General features: G+C 45.9%; 1 protein-coding gene across 1 annotated transcript in view; it reads left to right on the top strand.

The window, feature by feature from the left end:
• The first annotated feature begins 4,326 nt into the window (after positions 1-4,326).
• The window catches only part of EIF4E3 (eukaryotic translation initiation factor 4E family member 3), a 40,031-nt gene continuing 36,878 nt past the window's right edge, over positions 4,327-7,479 (top strand). Inside the window, exon 1 of the mRNA XM_021695070.1 lies at positions 4,327-4,543. The gene's annotated coding sequence lies outside the window, so the exon portion shown is untranslated. The remainder of the gene's footprint in view (positions 4,544-7,479) is intronic.

Below are 7,479 nucleotides of genomic sequence, written 5' to 3' on the forward strand. Positions count from 1 at the left end.
CCTCTCATGCCCCCTACACACACACAAGGAGCTTAAACTAATACCAGAAATAAGGTATACGTGGTCATTTTGTAACGTGACTCATCACCTCCTAATATTTTGCTCAGTAAGTTGATATTTTCTGTATAATGATTTCTTATGCCATAATATGATGTGATTATTTAAGCTTAAAAATAAAGCTTTGGAAGGCACAGTGCCCTTTCTCAAGAGTACAGGCTTGCACAATATTCCCTTAAGTGATTTCTGAGCCATAAGTGAAAGCTCAAAATCAAATCTTATCCCTGAAGAATTTCTTAGCTATGAAGAAGTAACCAGCTTGCTGCTGGTAAGCAACGATTACCTTGCAGTGGGGGATTGGAGGCCTCCTGGATGGATGCAGGCCACCAAGTGCTCTGTGGACACGCTCCTGGCATGACCAACCATTCCAGATTGCCCAGGACTGAGGAGGGGTTTTCTGGGATGCATGTTACTGAAATCAGGGCAGTCTCACACAAACAGGGATGGATGGTCCTATACACTCTTCTCTAAAGCTCCGAAGAGTGCAAAGGAGAACACCTGTATTCAAGTAGCCTAGTGTTATCTCTGCCAGGAATTGTAATAAGGAAACAAGAACCAGTAATTGTGTGGCATTTTATGGCTCATGCGGGGCCTCATCTCCAGGCAGCACTGCGAACCCGGTATTAATAGTACACTCATTTTTCAGTTGAGGAAAAAGAGAGGTTGATTGATTTGTCTCAGATCACACAGCTGTTAAGTGTGGGCTCAAACACACATTCGGGGGATTTCCCCTGATCACATTGCCCTTCTACTGACCATATCTTCCTCCCTTTAAAAAATTTCCAAAGACCAAGTTGAAGCCTGCTGGCCTTCCTTTTCAGGTCCATTCTCTGACCTGAGCATCCTCACATCTTTGGTTGATTGATAGGCCAGGGGAGCATTAATAACTAATCTATGAGGGAGCCAGTGATTTGCAGAGTATATTGATTGCAGGGTTGCACGTAATGGGGACAACCCTCAGTAACAATCTGAATGCCAGCAGTAGGAGTGGGTTATGTTAACCTTAGAAATAAAACCTCCAGTTATTTATTCAGAAATAGCAGAGAATTGGAACCCAGGACAAGCAAGCTATGGCCAAACCATTGGCAAGTGCAGAGAACAAAGGAGAGGAATGCTCTCTTATAGAGGAAAGGGGGAAGTTGGAAAGCTGTTACAAAAAATCCACTGGAGTAAACGGAGTTCAGAGTATAGAGACTTTCCTTTGGCAGATAGGGGGTGGGCTGTTGCTGGAGGAGGAGGAAAGCCATCCCCAGATGTATTTGGAAGGGTGGGTTGAGTGGGAAGATTGCAAATGCTAGACTGGAGATTTCAGACTTCAGCTTGTGGGAGAGAGGCAGCCATATAAGTTGAGCAAAGTAGCAGGGAAAAGGTGCTTTTTAGGAAGAGTAATATACCATCCTCCAAAGGGTAAACTAGCAGAGGAGAAAGACTAGAAATTGGGAAAAAAATTCACTGACTGTTCTTTCAATCAACAGCTGTTGTATACCCAGTTCTTTTCCTTCACAAATGTTGGGGGCATGCCATCCATGTGGCCAGACCTAGGCTGGGTACCAGGGAAACCAAGGGTCCTGGTCCTCTTGGACCGGATGTTCTAGGGTGGGAGATGGACAGTAGATCCGTGCAGCTATGACGCGTGTTAGGGAAATCATCAGTGGGGATGAGGACCTGCTCTGGAGCCGGATGGTTGGGAAGCTCTTGCCCAGGAGGCCTGAGTGGGAGAAGAAGCTAGTCATGCAGAGCAGAGATGGGCGGTTCAGCAGAGGAAACAGCTTGTGTAGATGCCTCAAGGCTGCAGAGAAGTTGTAAGGAACCGGGGAGAGTGCAGCCATGTGGTTGGAAAGGCAGGAAGCGTGCAGAAGATACTGAGCCCTGTTTGCAACCAGAAAGAGATGGTGAGAGCAACAGGAAGCTGGCGAAGCACGTTAGGCATGATTGAATTGGTGCTGGGAGACAACTGCTGAGACTCCTGTCTGGCACCGGGTTGGAGGGGCAAGGGCTGGAAGCACGGAGCCTGGTCAGAAGCATGTCGCGATTGGCCGGAACTCAGGATGTGAGGACTGGGAGTCGGTGTTATTGGTGGGAATAAAGGAGGAAGACCAATGCAGGGGCTGCAGGAGGAGCAAAACCAGGACTCTGTGGCTGATAGGTGGATATAGATGTGGAGGGTGGGTCCACTGAACCTTGATGTCACATTTTCCAGGCTCAGTGGTTGGGAGGACTTCAGGCTCCTCATTGCAAATACTCAACAAATGGTGTTTCGCTTAGCCCTTTCCCTTGCACTTGCAGCTCTGAACTAGACCCTCAGGGGTCTTTTAGATTCTAGACAAATAACATGAGTCGAGCTTTTCCTGTGTGTGGCTTGCAAGGTGTATAAACATGTTTTCTCATACATCCCTCAAAGCAGCCTATGGAGGGAGCTCTTGTTATCTCCATGTTCCGAGTGAGGAATCTGGCATTCAGCAAGGTTAATAACTTACCAAGGTCACACAGCTTACTCCTGGCAGGATCTTGGTTAAAGCAGGGTTCGGTCTCACTAAAGCAATAACTCTTATAGCCTCCCCTGACACCCTCAGTGCCCCAGAGGTGTTTCAAACCTACCCTCCTCCTCCGGGCCCCTCCTGGGACTGACCACTGCCACACCTGCCTTTGCTGGAAGCTTCTGCAGGGCCTGGGCCTCACTGTCCCCTGAATCTAGAGAGACTGAGGTCTGCCATCTAGCGGCCACTGCTTTCCTTTTTATTCTGAGCTTTTAAAAGAAAGGAAACCGGGAGTTCCCACATACAAGACAGGCCTGCATATTTATAGCATCACACCCTGTAAACAGGAAATTTCTCAGTCTTAGAGAAGGAGCCTGGTAACATAAACATAGCATATTGGCAATGAGTTCCTCCGCCCATTCAGCAAACATTTAAATATATATGTAATGCATATATATGTATATACATATATATTTAAGTGTTTGTGTTTATATATATATTCATATATATATATATATTCATATATATATATATATACACACACACACACACACACACATATATATATATTCATTCCACTGGAAAATAAGCTCACTGAGCCAGGGATTTCTTTTGTCTGTATTGCTCACTAATGAATTTCAAGAGCCTAGAATAGTGGCACTTGTATAGCAGATACACAGTAAATATTTATTGAATGTAGAATAAATGAGGACCTAACATTTAGTGCACCTCTACTATACACCAGGCACTTGACATGCATGTTTTCTCATTTACTCCTAATGATGACTTAAGAGGCAGGGAATGTCAAGATGCCCGTTTCTCAGATGTAAAGACTGAGCCATAGAGGGACAAGAAGCTTACTGGGTCTGGGGAGAGCTGCTGGGTTTTTACGCAGGTTTGCTGACTTGAGAGACACTGCATTTAGCTACCACGCATGGTACCTCTCGTCGGCTCTGTGTGCGGGCCTCGTGTGCTGCCATTTAGACAGGTGGTAGAAGTGCCACCAGGGGACCGCCAGCCATTCCCCTCCTGTGCTTTGACTTTACTGAGTGAAGTTTTCCATCCCACAGTGCTATGACAGAGGCAGCAAATGGAGAGAATTCAAGAAAGACTGGCCGGCTAACAATGAGTCCCTGTCACTAACTAGCCATGTGGCTGTGTGACCTCGCACAGTGCCCCCACACCTCAGCTTCCTCATTAGTCAAAGGAGGAGACAGAGTTAGGATCCCTGCCTTCCCTTCCAGCTCCAATATTCTACTATTCCTGTGACTCCCAGGGAGCTGGATGAGAGTGAAGAGAGAGGACCACTCGTTCCTAGGCAACCAGTACCCGCCTCACCCATGTTGCCATGGTGATGATGGAAGTTGGGCTGATGGGATTACCAGCTCCTGCTAATTGCATATGAGAGCTCAAGGTCTCTGTCTCTTGCTTGCAGGCTGGCTCGCTCTTACTTTCTCATTCTTCTAGCAACTGTGGAAAGATCTCCTCTCCTCCATCTTCGGCGTCCCCAAGGCAGCCCTAGTGCAATGGAAAGCAACTGGAAATGGAGCCTAGCTGTGCCTCTGAGTAGCTGTGTGACCTTGGGCAGGTTACTTGGCTTCTCTGAGCCTCCATTTCCCCATATGGAAAATGAAGGTGTTGGAATAGGGACCCCCGTCTAAGGCTCTTCCCAGCTCGCCAATCCTTTGATGCCTAGGGAGCATGTCAAGGGAGCAGAGCACATTGTTACTAGGCGACCAGCAGGCACCCTGCCCAAGTTGCCTTGGCGACTGGATCCTAGAGGGGAGGGGAGTAGCTGCTGCAGCTAATTGCTTAATTATTTATGAGTGCCTCAAGTCCTTTTTGTTGTTTTCCTTGCTAGGGGCTGTGGGGTCACCTTCTCTTCCTCCCTCCTGCTACCCCAAGTCGTCTGAGGTGCACATTACACAGCGGGAGAGCACGTTGGCCTGGATCTCAAGCTACTCACATTCTAGTCCTGCCTCTGTCATTTCCCAGAACTGTGGCCTCAGGTAAGTCACCTCACCTGTCTGGGCCTCAGTTTCCTCATTGGTAAAATGGGGGGTTTGCTTAGATAATCTCCACATTTCCTTTTTATCCTGTATTTCTAATTCCTGCTGTCCAGTTGCAAAGTGGAGAAGAGAAGGAGAATTTTCCCAATTTTTTTTTTTTTTTAATCTTCTAAGGATGAGTCTGAAGAGCAGTAACAATAGTTAAGTCTCTTACACATTTCAAACAGGAAGGGGATGAAAATTAGGCCCATTGTTCTCTGCTTGCCTCTCATTCTAGCCATGTTGCCTGGGCTGTTTTATTAATCTTAAGGTCATTTAACTTTTATCCTTTTGTACATCATCTCCTTCCAAAATAGATCTGAGGGCTTCACAGTATAAGATGCCTATGTGCAATTAGGTCATTAAAATAAAAATAGGAGTAGGTTAATATAAAAATAGTGACGCTGCTTCATTGGTTATCATCAGTGTTCTGATTAAGCATCAGATGTAATTCTGAGCATCCTGGAAGCCAAAGCAAAAAGAGAGGGAGGTACATAATTGTTATTCAATAAAGAAAAATTGCCAGACTGTTCCTTGTTCTAAATTCTGAAAGTAATTTATCATGTGGTGGTTACTCTCTTTTAGAAACTGCACATAAAACTTTTTTAAATAACCCTGTGTTGTTGACAGTATTGTTGAAGGACAGAGGAAGAAGCTAGACTAGACAGTTTGACGAGGTCTAATCTAATTAGAAAGCAAAAAGTCCCTTCCTATCTTAGAATTTTATGAAGATAAATATCACTTAATAAACATAACTTCAGAATCAACCCTTATTTCTAAATCAGTTATATATAAATTCATTTAACCACTTTGCACAGTAATTTAGCAATATGGGTCAAATTTTTTAATGCCGACCAAAATTCTAGTTCTCCAAACTTATTCTGAAGTAAACTTGTGCAGCTGAAGAAAGACACTGAATATAAAAATGCTATGGTAGCATTATTTATAAAAGAGAATGACTAAACCACGGAAGCCTTGAGGGCTAGTGAATTAAATTATATTATTTCTTTACAATGGATTATTTTGCGGCCCTTCAAGTAGAGGTATATGTTTTGATATGGAAAAAAATCTTCAAATATATAATGTTAAGTAGATAAGGAAGTGCAGCAATGGTATAAAATGCTTCTGTTTCTCTTATAAAAGATATTGATAGGGATACAATTTCTGTATCTAGATATATGCTTTTATGTGCCTACTTGCATTTTTTCCGGAAGGAAACTGTTAACAGTCGTTTCCTCTGTGCAGGAAGATTGATAGCCTTGGGAGGGAGGGAGACTTACTATTCACTGCCTTATTTTTAGTATGTAGACCTGTTCATTCTCCAGGTAGAGAGGCAGTAGAGCCTGGCAGTTAAAAACCTAGACTCTGGAGTCTGAATCCGTGTGTTCAAATCCTGGTTCTATCACTTATTAGCTGTGTGACCTTGGGATTAATTTAACTTCTGCATTCCTCATCCATAAAATGGATAAATCCATAAAATAGTACCTTCCTCATTGGATTGTTGTGAGGATTAAATGAATTAATACACTCAGAACAGCCTAAGCAATACCATATATGCCGTTTCTTGAAAAAATAAAAGGAAAAATTAAACAAAAAACCCTGCATCTAACCAAAAGGAGCCCCAGGATCTCAGAGCCAGAAGGATTTTATAAATATGTCACTGCTTTCAGCCTCATATGTTGTATACAGATTATGTTTGAAGCAGGGATCACAAAGCATTGGTCTCATTTAGCTTGTCATTTTATCTGAACTTGAATACCTTTTAGGGAAGGCACCTATCTTGGGATTGATAATAGGCATTTACAATCCCTGAACCTATCTGGTCTTACAGCTCCTGTTCTAGTCCATCCCAGTGAATGCTCAAGCTAAGAGCAGAACATATGCTAGGCCAGGTAGAAAATCTATGAGAAGATGGAACTCTACATCCACAGCTGTTAAAGGCCAGGGAGGGACTAACCAAAATTGAAGCTTCGAGAGGGCATTCATGCCCATGCCACTTACGACATGCGTTCATAGCCCCCAAGGAGTTGTGCCAGGAGGATTCCTCTTACTTTGGACCCAGGAATCTTACGGCCACAGGGGTTCCCTGTGCCTTCAGAAGTTCAGAAAGCAGAGGGTTCTGTGTTCAAGAGTGCCTGGTTTCCTTCTTTGCAGGTGCTTTGGGGCAAGTCTGGAGACTTAGGCTGACTTCGTGAACCTTCCTCTGAACTTGGCCATACTTTGGGCCAGACTTGGTCCCTTACTATAGGTATATGGTGGCTCTGGAAAGGGTGGGATGGGAGCTGTGTTCCCTTAAAATTAGCTGAGTTAGGAAATGTGCTCACCGTGAGGAATGCAAAACTGACCTATCACAAACGCATGCCCAAGTCAGTGGTTCCTGGCTTGGGTCTGTCTGGCCCTCCCTTCGGGCACTCTTGGACATTCCAGTCTCTTCATCCATTTGGCCAGTGGTTCCCCTTGCCATCTCTCTGTCACATCCAACTGCGCTTCCATCTGCCCTTCCGTCCCTCGATCCTCCTCCAACCATCTGCCAGTTTTCCCACCCATCCTTCAGACTGCTGGTATTTCCATGCACCCGTCCTCCGCTCCCACCATGTGCGTCTGAAACTCCATCCACTGGTCCGTCCGTCCATCCCTCCATCTTTCCGGAACCCGCCCGTCCATCTCACCGGCCTCCGTCCCGTCTGGCTGCAGAACCAGCCCTCTCTCTGACCGGTCCTCCGTTCCCCGACCCCCAGAGACCGCTAATCCGTGCCCGGCTGCAGCTCTGCCCTCCCCCCGGCCGGCCGGCCGTCGGTCCCCCGCCCGCCGGGTCCGTGCCCCGTGCCACATGGGCCCCGCCGCCCGCAGCGGGTCGGCCGGCTTCGGTCTGGCGGCCCGGCCGGACCGTGCCCCGT

Source organism: Neomonachus schauinslandi, chromosome 1 (genome assembly GCF_002201575.2).
Source record: "Neomonachus schauinslandi chromosome 1, ASM220157v2, whole genome shotgun sequence".
NCBI lineage: Eukaryota > Metazoa > Chordata > Mammalia > Carnivora > Phocidae > Neomonachus > Neomonachus schauinslandi.